Source organism: Lolium rigidum, chromosome 5 (assembly GCF_022539505.1).
Source record: "Lolium rigidum isolate FL_2022 chromosome 5, APGP_CSIRO_Lrig_0.1, whole genome shotgun sequence".
NCBI classification, from domain to species: domain Eukaryota; kingdom Viridiplantae; phylum Streptophyta; class Magnoliopsida; order Poales; family Poaceae; genus Lolium; species Lolium rigidum.
The window spans coordinates 60,545,191-60,558,187 of record NC_061512.1 but is presented as its reverse complement, the minus strand read 5'-3'; positions in this window follow the sequence as shown (position 1 = coordinate 60,558,187).

Below are 12,997 nucleotides of genomic sequence, written 5' to 3'. Positions count from 1 at the left end.
GTGTATTTCCGATATATGTATCTTTTTTTATTATAGACTTGTTTTTCTTATTTTTGTATATTTGACCATGCACATGCATAGATTTGTACAGTACATATCGATCATTTATACTCTATTATTCCCTCCATTCATAAATTAATGTTGCAGTTTTATCTAAATGCGTATATATGTAGAGACGGTTTAGTATAGATACATGTGAATCTAAAAAATTCCACCACAATTCTTTCTGAACAGAGGTTAGTATATTATAAGTTTAAAATATAGCAAATATTAGTTACATGAGAATCTAGACAAATCCACGAAAATTATTCTCAAACAGAGATTAGTATATTAAAATTTTAAAGCATAACAAAAAGATTCATGAAATCATGTTTCATCGTTCTAGCTAGCTTTCTTGCCATGTACCATTTTTTTGTGGATGGACTCAGCTATTCTGGATGTACTAAGGTAACTTTTTTTCGAACAGACTTAGTTAGCTAGTGATCGGATTCTCTAATTTATTTCCGTTCGTTTGGGGTTAGGATCCGAATCCCTTATTTCTTTCCGTTCCTTTGGGTCGGTACTCGTAAGGAAGGAAAAAATCAATACGATACATTGGACAGGTCGATCAACAAAAGAAAGGAAGAAAGACATGCAAAGAAAGAAAATATTTGGATTTGTTTGAACGTGACATAGTTTTGCGGGTTAGAGACGAAAGAGATAAGAAAAAAGGTACCGTTCTGCCTTTCTTTTTTTAAGAAGTACAACGGCTGGGCTAGAGAGGAAAGAGATAAGAAGAAAAAAGGTACCAATCTGCTTTTTTTTTTTTTTTTGAGATGGACAACGGCCGGGCAGATTTATTATATGAGAACGGGTGTTTCCATATTGCACGTACTCCCTCCGTTCTCTTTTAATTGACTCAGATTTAGTACAACTTTGTACTAAATTTGAGTCAATTAAAAAAGAACGGAGGGAGTACGTGTTATAAGTTTATTTTTGTACATGTAAATTGTTGTACGTAACACCACTTATCTTTTAATCTCAGACGTTGAGATAAAATTTAATGGTTTATATTTTACAAGCATATGTGGATTAACGTGGTGTCTCGAAAATCAATCTTATTTTGCTTTTAGTATAGAAATAGATAATACGGGGTAGATCATGGTGAGTTGCACCCAGACACCCCAAATATAGGGTTTTAGGCAAAACATGCACTTTTGGGGCAAATCAAGTGGCTGGGGATGCCAGGGTGAGGCCAAACTTGGCACATGGGTGCACCAATGCATGCCCCACACTGCTACCCTTGGAATTTACATGAATAATATGGGGTAGACCATGGTGAGTTGCACCCAGACACCCCAAATATAGGGTTTTACGCCAAAACATGCACTTTTGGGGCAAATCAAGTGGCTGGGGATGCCAGGGTGAGGCCACACTTGGCACATGGGTGCACCAATGCATGCCCCACACTGCTACCCTTGGAATTTACATGAACTAGCAAGGTGGCCCTCGCAAATGCGAGGGCATCATCATATTGTGTTGAAAATATTAAGCACCCAAAGTTTTGTATGTCTTTTCTATGAAAGCATACTATGTTAAGTGTAGTCTTTTTTATTGGCCATGACTTTCTCTAAGAATCCAACTATATGTATTTTTACATTCCAAGTATATTAATTAGCATGTCTGTGTCGCGAGGACTAAACATGTTTAGACCAGGTGTAACATGTGCTTATTATTTATAGTCTAACTAATATTAAATATACACTAAAAAATGTTATACTTCAATTGCGTTAAACATTTTCTTTAGTTTTCTTCTTTTGGTGGAATCAAGTATTACTTTTGTGTGGTGATGGATATTTTAGTTGTGGATTCTTCAATAATAAAATTGGGGAGATAGTTCTCCATAAAACATCTTTTAAAGTCATTGAGATTTTTCTTTGTGCTATCAAAATTCTTGTAACTTTAATACATAATTATTTTTAGTATCAGTAGTGTTCTTCTTTACAAAAAACTGAGATAATCTAGATAATCAAATGACACACTTGAACATATTAGTTTAAGCATAATTTCACTATATCATCCACTTCACAATAAAGTAGAAAATATTAGGAATTTATCAGAAACTCACGTATATGTGTCAAACTACAACTTAAGGGATCACAATCAACAATAGAGATGGGAGCTAAGAAAATTTTAAAGAATGTGTAGTGAATGTGTAAAATTAGGGAGGCAAAAAAAGGACAAGTGTGACAGTGTGGTGCAAAATTAGAAAGAGATCGAGAAAATTTATGGACGTGAACTTAGAACTAATGTAAAAGACCCATAATATGTGAAATATGTTCTAACATTAAGTTAAATCAATGGTCAGCCTCTGAGTTTTTTTGTATAATATTATCTACTTTTATATAGTAATTTTATATGTATATGTTTTTTAATTCTTGGAATGTTATATCGACTTCAATTCATGGTTTATACACAATGTTTTATTTTACTGTATGATTGGAATGATTTGTCCTCCTATGTTGAGTACTTCTATATTTTATAAGAATTTCTAGTATATCGCCTGCTTCCGGCCTTAAGCTGATTGTATTATATAATAGATCATCTTAGACTATATATAGGCTATGTACATTAATAATATGGTAATATGTAGTTCTTCTTAATTAATGATTAGTGTGCCAATATATAGCCATATGGATCAGATATGCTTAAACTACACGAAATACACAGTCAATTGTTTGTATTTTTCTGATCAATATTCAGAGGGTATGATATTTCAGCCTTCTTCGCAGCGTTTTGGTAAACTGAACTTCAGACATGGTGTTTTTAATATGGTAATATGTAGTTCTTCTTAAATAATGATTAGTGTCCAATATATAGCCATATGGATCAGATATGATTAAACTACACGAAATACATAGTCAATTGTTTGTATTTTTCTGATCATTATTCAAAGAGTATGATATTTCAGCCTTCTTCGCAGCGTTTTGGTAAACTGGATTTCAGACATGGTGTTTTTACACCCGGGAGTAGATGATCTTTCTTTTTCCTAAATGAGTTCTAAACGCATTTCAAAATGTCAAAAAAATCTGACAGGAAATGTCACACATACATTTTAATATTTTATGTGCTCGCAAAGTTGTTTCACAAAGAACCGATATTTTTTGTGTTGTGTGTAAAAATACAAAATCGATGAAAAATAGGTCTTATTGAGACATCTCTTTATCACTTTTACACAAAACACAAAAAATGTCGGATTTCCACAAAAATTTGCAAGCACGCCTAAAATGTCGACATGTAGGGGTGAAACTTTTGTTCCGTTTTTATCATTTTAAAATGTTTTTCAAGCGGTAGGAACATATACACCTACGACCAAAAGTGTATTTCCGATATATGTATCTTTTTTTTATTATAGACTTGTTTTTCTTATTTTTGTATATTTGACCATGCACATGCATAGATTTGTACAGTACATATCGATCATTTATACTCTATTATTCCCTCCATTCATAAATTAATGTTGCAGTTTTATCTAAATGCGTATATATGTAGAGACGGTTTAGTATAGATACATGTGAATCTAAAAAATTCCACCACAATTCTTTCTGAACAGAGGTTAGTATATTATAAGTTTAAAATATAGAAAATATTAGTTACATGAGAATCTAGACAAATCCACGAAAATTATTCTCAAACAGAGATTAGTATATTAAAATTTTAAAGCATAACAAAAAGATTCATGAAATCATGTTTCATCGTTCTAGCTAGCTTTCTTGCCATGTACCATTTTTTTGTGGATGGACTCAGCTATTCTGGATGTACTAAGGTAACTTTTTTTCGAACAGACTTGGTTAGCTAGTGATCGGATTCTCTAATTTATTTCCGTTCGTTTGGGGTTAGGATCCGAATCCCTTATTTCTTTCCGTTCCTTTGGGTCGGTACTCGTAAGGAAGGAAAAAATCAATACGATACATTGGACAGGTCGATCAACAAAAGAAAGGAAGAAAGACATGCAAAGAAAGGAAATATTTGGATTTGTTTGAACGTGACATATTTTTGCGGGTTAGAGACGAAAGAGATAAGAAAAAAGGTACCGTTCTGCCTTTCTTTTTTTAAGAAGTACAACGGCTGGGCTAGAGAGGAAAGAGATAAGAAGAAAAAAGGTACCAATCTGCTTTTTTTTTTTGAGATGGACAACGGCCGGGCAGATTTATTATATGAGAACGGGTGTTTCCATATTGCACGTACGTGTTATAAGTTTATTTTTGTACATGTAAATTGTTGTACGTAACACCTCTTATCTTTTAATCTCAGACGTTGAGATAAAATTTAATGGTTTATATTTTACAAGCATATGTGGATTAACGTGGTGTCTCGAAAAACAATCTTATTTTGCTTTTAGTATAGAATAGATGGGATTGGAGAGATCTTGACTTTATCTATGAGTCCCATATCTTTTGAGATTGATCAATCATCTTGTTATATTATTGATAAAAGTGGGTTTGAAAGTTTTAATCCTATTATTTCTGAGCTTGATAAAAATTATGTGTTTATGGATCATGAAAAGCATGCTTTATGTGATAGTTATATTGTTGAGTTTGCTCATGAAGCTACTGAAAATTATTATGAGAGAGGAAAATATGGTTGTAGAAATTTGCATGGTACTAAAACACCTCTCTATATGCTGAAACTTTTGAAGTTACTCTTGTTTTATCTTCCAATGCTTGTCACTTTGTTCTTCATGAATTTATTTATGTACAAGATTCCTATGCATAGGAAGTGGGTTAGACTTAAATGTGTTTTGAATTTGCTTTTTGATGCTCTCTTTTGCTTCAACTCTTATTTCTTGCGAGTGCATCACTAAAACTGCTGAGCTCATCTTAATGGCTATAAAGAAAGCACTTCTTGGGAGATAACCCATGTTTTTATTTTGCTACTGTTTTGTTGTATCTTGGAAGTTGTTACTACTGTAGCAACCTCTCCTTATCTTTATTTTATTGCATTGTTGTGCCAAGTAAAGTCTCTAATAGAAGGTTGATGCTAGATTTGGATTTCTGCGCAGAAACAGATTTCTTGTTGTCACGAAGTTGGGTAGGATTCTCCGTAGGTAACTCAGAAAAATCTGCCAATTTACGTGAGTGATCCTCAGATATGTACGCAACTTTCATTAGTTTTGAGTTTTCTGATTAGAGCAACGGAAGTACCTCTTAAAAATTCGTCTTTACTGGCTGTTCTGTTTTGACAGATTTTGTCTCTGTTTTTTGCATTGTCTCTTGTGGACTTTAAGCAAGGCTTTCTAGACTTGGAGAGCTGTAGCTAATGTTTTATTGAGTTCTTGCAATGTGTCACTACAGGACTAAAGTGGATTAAAGTTTTTTGAGTACTAACCCCTCTAATGAAGTTTATGAGAAGTTTGGTGTGAAGGGGGTCAAGAGAGGAGGATGATATATGATCAAGAAGAGTGAAAAGCCTAAGCTTGGGGATGCCCCCGTGGTTCATCCCTGCATATTTCAAGAAGACTCAAGCGTCTAAGCTTGGGGATGCCCAAGGCATCCCCTTCTTCATCAACTTATCAGGTTTCTTCTATTGAAATTATATTTTTATTCGGTCACATCTTATGTGCTTTACTTGGAGCGTCTGTGTGTTTTTATTTTTGTCTATGTTTGAATAAATTCGGATCCTAGCAATCCTTGTTTGGGAGAGAGACACGCTCCGCTTTTCATATGAACACTCGTGTTCTTCGCTCTTACTTTTAATGTTCAATGACAAAAGTTGGAAGCTATTGCACTTGTCTTTCTATTCTTAATAGGTGATCCCATTTCTCTTCACATGCAGCCTATCCACCTCATCAAATATCCTTGACCAATCCTAACTTGCCAAGTCATGCAAGCCTTACACATCATTCACCATGTCATCCACCGCATCATAAAGAAATTATTTTTATAGCATTATTATCTCTACTTTTCAACACCAAGTAACGTCACCCCCACCATTATGCAGCCATTGATCATCCGGGCGCTGAGGGAGCTCAAACGTTTTGCCTTCAGTTCTCCTTCTAGCGAAGCTAACGTTCCATGTTCTTTAATGTGAATGGAATTGTTTCTTTGCATGTTGCGATCCTTAATTCTCTACTAATCCTCTCCCCTTCTCTTTAATTCCCACTAGGTAGGCCTATCCCTCACGCCATATATTACCTCTTCCCAGAAAGGCAACCACCATGCCACTATGGGCAATATCCGTCTCCAGAACACACGCTGCTAGCGATCGATCAATAAGTTGGTTTTAAGTTCATCCATCGGGTGCTGCTACAATGATTTTTCTTTCATCACGCCATCTTCCAATGGCAAGTGAAAGGAGCCACATGTGGTGACTGCCTCAAAGGCGTGGGCTTGCAGAGGAAGGAGACATATAGTATATGGATGCTTAGACATGGTGTTTTCAGGAAAAAAAAGGTAAGTTTTGGTATTGTGTTTCATCTCTTCTATTTTTACATCTTCTTTGAACAGGATGTGTAAGACTGGTAATATCAATCTCCGGTTAATTGGAGTCTTCTGGCTGTTAACTGATCGAGCATTGTCAGCACTCATTTTTGCCTCTGGATGGTGGTTCGACAACCAGTTGTTACCACCAATCAACTTGGGATTAACTATTTTGAAGCTCCACTTCTAAGCCACCGTGGTATTTGTCTAATGAATGGTTGATTGTTGCTTTAGATTAAACTTCAGTGATGAGTAGCATGGAAAGTACTAATAATATACTGACATGTGCAGTTATGTATAACTGAATTTCGGATACAATTTTTGTACAGGTTTGTTACTCAAAATCCGTATTCCTGATTAGATGTCCTAGAATGCCTGCTTCTTTCTATTGATTATCTTTTTAAATTTCTTCCAAATCATTTGAGTTTGGTATCATATTGTAAATTACTATGCTTTGAGTGCATTCTATATAGCGTTCTTGACTGCAAATTTCCAATCACTAATTTCCCATGTTTAAGAACTATTTTCTATTCAGCTTTGCATGATTAGCTTTACTCTCCTATTGAAGTGAGTTTTTTTTTTGAGAATGGAAGCTGACCCTAATTAATTATGTGCGGCAAAACATATACTTGATTATAACATTTCAAACGGTTTTCGCCATACCTGTGAAAAAAAGGTTTTCTCTATAAAACCTTTCAATGATTGTGTGGTATACATATGCAATTGCTTTCCGGTACACTCACTTATCATTTTGATGTGAACTACTAGGCACAACATGGCCGAGGCTCATGCAGCTTTACAAAAAATTACTTACTGAACTAATCTGGCCATATAGGGCAAGTTAGAACTATTCATATGATTTTTTGGAAGAAATGTTTCATTACTTACTAAACATTTTAATTATTCAATTAGTGTGACCTATTGGCCAAATACTTTGTCTGCAGCATCAACAAATATTGACTCATTTCACGCAAGTTATATCGAGTATACGATGGTCTTATTCTATCTCGAGAAATTTGCATGCTTACAAAATTTACTATATGTAATTTTTTTATAAATTCCCGCAGCAACGTGCGGGGTATTATCTAGTTGTTATTTGGTTGGAAACAGAAAATGCCTCATATTGTCTTGAATAATTTGATAATTGGCAATTGTTTTGAGCTCTCAAGTAGATCATGTTTCTCTTGCATCATGTAGTTTGAACCTATTAGTGGAGAACTACCGTAGAGCTTGTTGAAATTGGTTTGCATGATTGGTCTCTCTAAGGTCTAGATATTTTCTGGTAGAAGTGTTTGAGCAACAAGGAAGACAATGTAGAGTTTTATAATGCTTGCAATATGTTCTTATGTGAGTTTTGCTGTACCGGTTCATACTTGTGTTTGTTTCAAACAACCTTGCTAGCCAAAGCCTTGTACTGAGAGGAAATGCTTCTCGTGCATCCAAAACCTTGAGCCAAAACTTATACCATTTGTGTCCACCATAACTACTTAATATGTGGTATTTTCTTCCATTCCAAGTAAATACTTCATGTGCTACCTTTAAACAATTCAAAATTTATTATCTCTTATTTGTGTCAATGTTTTATAGCTCATGAGGAAGTATGTGCTGTTTTATCTTTCAATCTTGTTGGGCAGTTTTCACATGGACTAGTGGCTCATCCGCTTATCCAATAATTTTGCAAAAAGAGCTGGCAACGGGGTTCCTAGCCCCAATTAATTAACTTTCATTAATAATTCTCTTCACATGTTTTGCCCTGATTCATCAGTAAGCAACTTAATTTTGCAAATAGACACTCCTTCATGGTATGTGAATGTTGGAAGGCACCCGAGGATTCGGTTAGCCATGGCTTGTGTAAACAAAAGGTTGGGAGGAGTGTCAACCATAAATAAAACTAAAGTACATGTGTAAACAAAAGAGAAGAGGGATGATCTACCTTGCTGGTAGAGATAACGTCCTTCATGGGAGCCGCTCTTTGAAGGTCTGTTTGATGAGGGGGTTAGAGTGCCCACTACCATTCGTTGACAACAACAAACACCTCTCAAAACTTTACTTTTATACTCTCTATATGATTTCAAAACTTAAAAAGCTCTAGCACATGATTTAATCCTCGCTTCCTCTCGCGAAGGGCTTTTCTTTTACTTTATGTTGAGTCGGTTTACTCGCTTCCTTCCATCTTAGAAGCAAACAGTTGTGTCAACTCGTGCATTGATTCTTACATACTTGCTTATTTGCACTCATCATATTACTTTGTGTTGACAATTATCCATGAGATATGCATGTTGAAAGTTGAAAGCAACTGCTGAAACTTAAATCTTCCTCTGTGCTGCTTCAATGCCTTTACTTTGAATTTATTGCTTTATGAGTTAACTTTTATGCAAGACTTTTTGATGCTTGTCTTGAAAGTACTATTCATGAAAAGTTTTGCTATATGTTATCTATTTGTTAGCAAACTATAGATCGTTGCCTTGAGTCACTTCATTCATCTCATATGCTTTGCAATAGTATGATCAAGATTATGTAAGTAGCATGTCACTACAGAAATTATTCTTTTTATCGTTTACCTACTCGAGGGCGAGTAGGAACTAAGCTTGGGGATGCTTGATACGTCTCCAACGTATCTATAATTTCTGATGTTCCATGCTAGTTTTATGACAATACCTACATGTTTTGCTCGCACTTTATAATGATTTCGTGCATTTTCCAGAACTAACCTATTAACAAGATGCCGAAGTGCCAGTTCCTGTTTTCTGTTGTTTTTGGTTCCAGAAAGGTTGTTCGGGCAATATTCTCGGAATTCGACGAAACAAAGACCAAATATCTTATTTTTCCCGGAAGTCTCCAGAACACCGAAGGAGAGTCGGAGGCGGGCCAGGGGGCCACCACACCACACCTGGGCGCGGGCCCAGGCCTGGCCGCGCCGCCAGGTGTGGAGGGCGCCCTAGTGCCCCTCCTGCGCCGCCTCTTCGCCTATATAAGCCCTTTCGACCTAAAAACGCGATACCAATTGATGAAACTCCAGAAAGACTCCAGGGGCGCCGCCGCCATCGCGAAACTCCGTTTCGGGGGACAGAAGTCTCTGTTCCGGCACGCCGCCGGGACGGGGAAGTGCCCCCGGAAGCCATCTCCATCAACGCCACCGCCTCCATCATGCTCCGTGAGTAGTTCCCCCATGGACTACGGGTTCTAGCTGTAGCTAGTTGGTACTCTCTCTCCCATGTACTTCAATACAATGATCTCATGAGCTGCCTTACATGATTGAGATTCATCTGATGTAATCGGTGTTGTGTTTGTTGGGATCCGATGGATTGTTACATTATGATTAGTCTATCTATAAAGTTTGTGAAGTTATTGTTGTCTGCAATCTTGTTGTGTTTAATGCTTGTCACTAGGGCCCGAGTGGCATGATCTTAGATTTAAGCTCTATACTTATTGCTTAGATTGTATCTACAAGTTGTTTGCACATGTCTATGTCCGGAACCCGAGGCCCCGAGTGACAGAGCAATCGGGATAACTGGAGGGGAAGACGTAGGTATGAGGATCACATGTTTTCACCAAGTGTTAATGCTTTGCTCCGGTGCTCTATTAAAAGGAGTACCTTAATTGCCAGTAGATTCCCTTGAGGCTCGGCTGCCACCGGCTGGTAGGACAAAAGATGTTGTACAAGTTTCTCATTGCGAACACGTATGACTATATATGGAAAACATGCCTACATGATTAATAATCTTGATGTTCTGTCTTAATGCTATTTCAATCCTATCAATTGCCCAACTATAATTTGTTCACCCAACACTTGTTATTGGAGAGTTACCACTAGTGAAGATAGCTGGGAACCTCGGTCCATCTCTCATCATCATATACTCGTTCTACATGTCATTGGAAGTAGTATCAACTATTTTCTGGTGCCATTGCCTCTGTGTTACTGTTACCGCTGCTGTGTTACTGTCACTATTGCTCTCATATTACTGCTGCTTTCACATCACCCCTGTTACTAGTGCTTTTCCAGGTGCAGCTGAATTGACAACTCAGTTGTTAAGGCTTATAAGTATTCTTTACCTCCCCTTGTGTCGAATCAATAAATTTGGGTTTTACTTCCCTCGAAGACTGTTGCGATCCCCTATACTTGTGGGTTATCAACTCCATGGAGTTTTCCTTCTTCTTCTCTTTCGACCATGATGGCGCGTGAGACACACGTCTGTTGGGAACCCCAAGAGGAAGGTGTGATGCGTACAGCAGCAAGTTTTCCCTCAGTAAGAAACCAAGGTTATCGAACCAGTAGGAGATGAAGGCCACGTGAAGGTTGTTGGTGAAGGAGTGTAGTGCGGCGCAACACCGGGGATTCCGGCGCCAACGTGGAACCTGCACAACACAATCAAAATACTTTGCCCCAACTTAACAGTGAGGTTGTCAATCTCACCGGCTTGCTGTAAACAAAGGATTAAACGTATGGTGTGGAGAATGATGTTTGTTTGCGAAGAACAACAGAGAACAGAGATTGCGGTAGATTGTATTTCAGATGTAAAAGAATGGACCGGGGTCCACAGTTCACTAGTGGTGTCTCTCCAATAAGAAATAGCATGTTGGGTGAACAAATTACAGTTGGGCAATTGACAAATAGAGAGGGCATAACAATGCACATACATATCATGATGACTAATATGAGATTTAATTAGGGCATTACGACAAAGTACATAGACCGCTATCCAGCATGCATCTATGCCTAAAAAGTCCACCTTCGGGTTAGCATCCGCACCCCTTCCAATATTAAGTTGCAAACAACAGACAATTGCATTAAGTATGGTGCGTAATGTAATCAACACAAATATCCTTAGACAAAGCATTGATGTTTTATCCCTAGCGGCAACAGCACATCCACAACCTTAGAACTTTCTGTCACTGTCCCAGATTCAATGGAGGCATGAACCCACTATCGAGCATAAATACTCCCTCTTGGAGTCACAAGTATCAACTTGGCCAGAGCCTCTACTAGCAACGGAGAGCATGCAAGAACATAAACAACACATATATGATAGATTGATAATCAACTTGACATAGTATTCCATATTCATCGGATCCCAACAAACACAACATGTAGCATTACAAATAGACGATCTTGATCATGATAGGCAGCTCACAAGATCTAACATGATAACACAATGAGGAGAAGACAACCATCTAGCTACTGCTATGGACCCATAGTCCAAGGATGAACTACTCACACATCAGTCCGGAGGCGATCATGGTGATGTAGAGTCCTCCGGGTGATGATTCCCCTCTCCGGCAGGGTGCCGGAGGCGATCTCCTGAATCCCCCGAGATGGGATTGGCGGCGGCGGCGTCTCTGGAACTTTTTCCGTATCGTGGCTCTCGGTAATAGGGTTTTCGCGACGGAGACTTTAAGTAGGCGGAAGGGCAGAGTCGGGGGACTCACGAGGGGCCCACACCATAGGGCGGCGCGGCCCCCCCTTGGTGGCGCCGCCATGTGGTGTCGCCACCTCGTGGCCCCACTTCGTATCTCCTTCGGTCTTCTGGAAGCTCCGTGCAAAAATAAGACCCTGGGCGTTCGTTTCGTCCAATTTCGAGAATATTTCCTGTGTAGGATTTCTGAAACCAAAAACAGCACAAAACAGGAACTGGCGCTTCGGCATCTCGTTAATAGGTTAGTGCCGGAAAATGCATATAAAAGATATAAAGTGTGTATAAAACGTGTGAGTATTGTCATAAAACTAGCATGGAACGTAAGAAATTATAGATACGTTTGAGACGTATCAAGCATCCCCAAGCTTAGTTCCTACTCGCCCTCGAGTAGGTAAACGATAACAAGGATAATTTCTGAAATGACATGCTATCATAATCTTGATCAATACTATTGTAAAGCATATGAGATGAATGAAGTGATTCGAAGCAATGGTAAAGACAATGACTAACAACTGAATCATATAGCAAGGACTTTTCATGAATAGTACTTTCAAGACAAGCATCTATAAGACTTGCACAGGAGTTAACTCATAAAGCAATAGATTCTTAGTAGAAAGTTTTGAAGCAACACAAAGGAAGATATAAGTTTCAGCGGTTGCTTTCAACTTCAACATGTATATCTCGTGGATATGTATCTCATGGATGATTGTCAACACAAAGTAATATGATGAATGCAAATAAGCAAGTATGTAGGAATCAATGCACACAGTTGACACAAGTGTTTGCTCCTAAGATAGAAAGAAGTAGGTAAACTGACTCAACATAAAGTAAAAGAAAGGCCCTTCGCAGAGGGAAGCATGGATTACTATTTTTGTGCTAGAACTTTTCATTTTGAAAACATAGAAACAATTTTGTCAACGGTAGTAATAATTCATATGTGTTATGCATAAGACATCCTATAAGTTGCAAGCCTCATGCATAGAATACCATTAGTGCTCGCACCTTGTCCTCATTAGCTTGGATTTACATGGATTATCATTGCATAACATATGTTTCAACCAAGTGTCACAAAGGGGTACCTCTATGCCGCCTGTACAAAGGTCCAAGGAGATAGATCGCATTTGA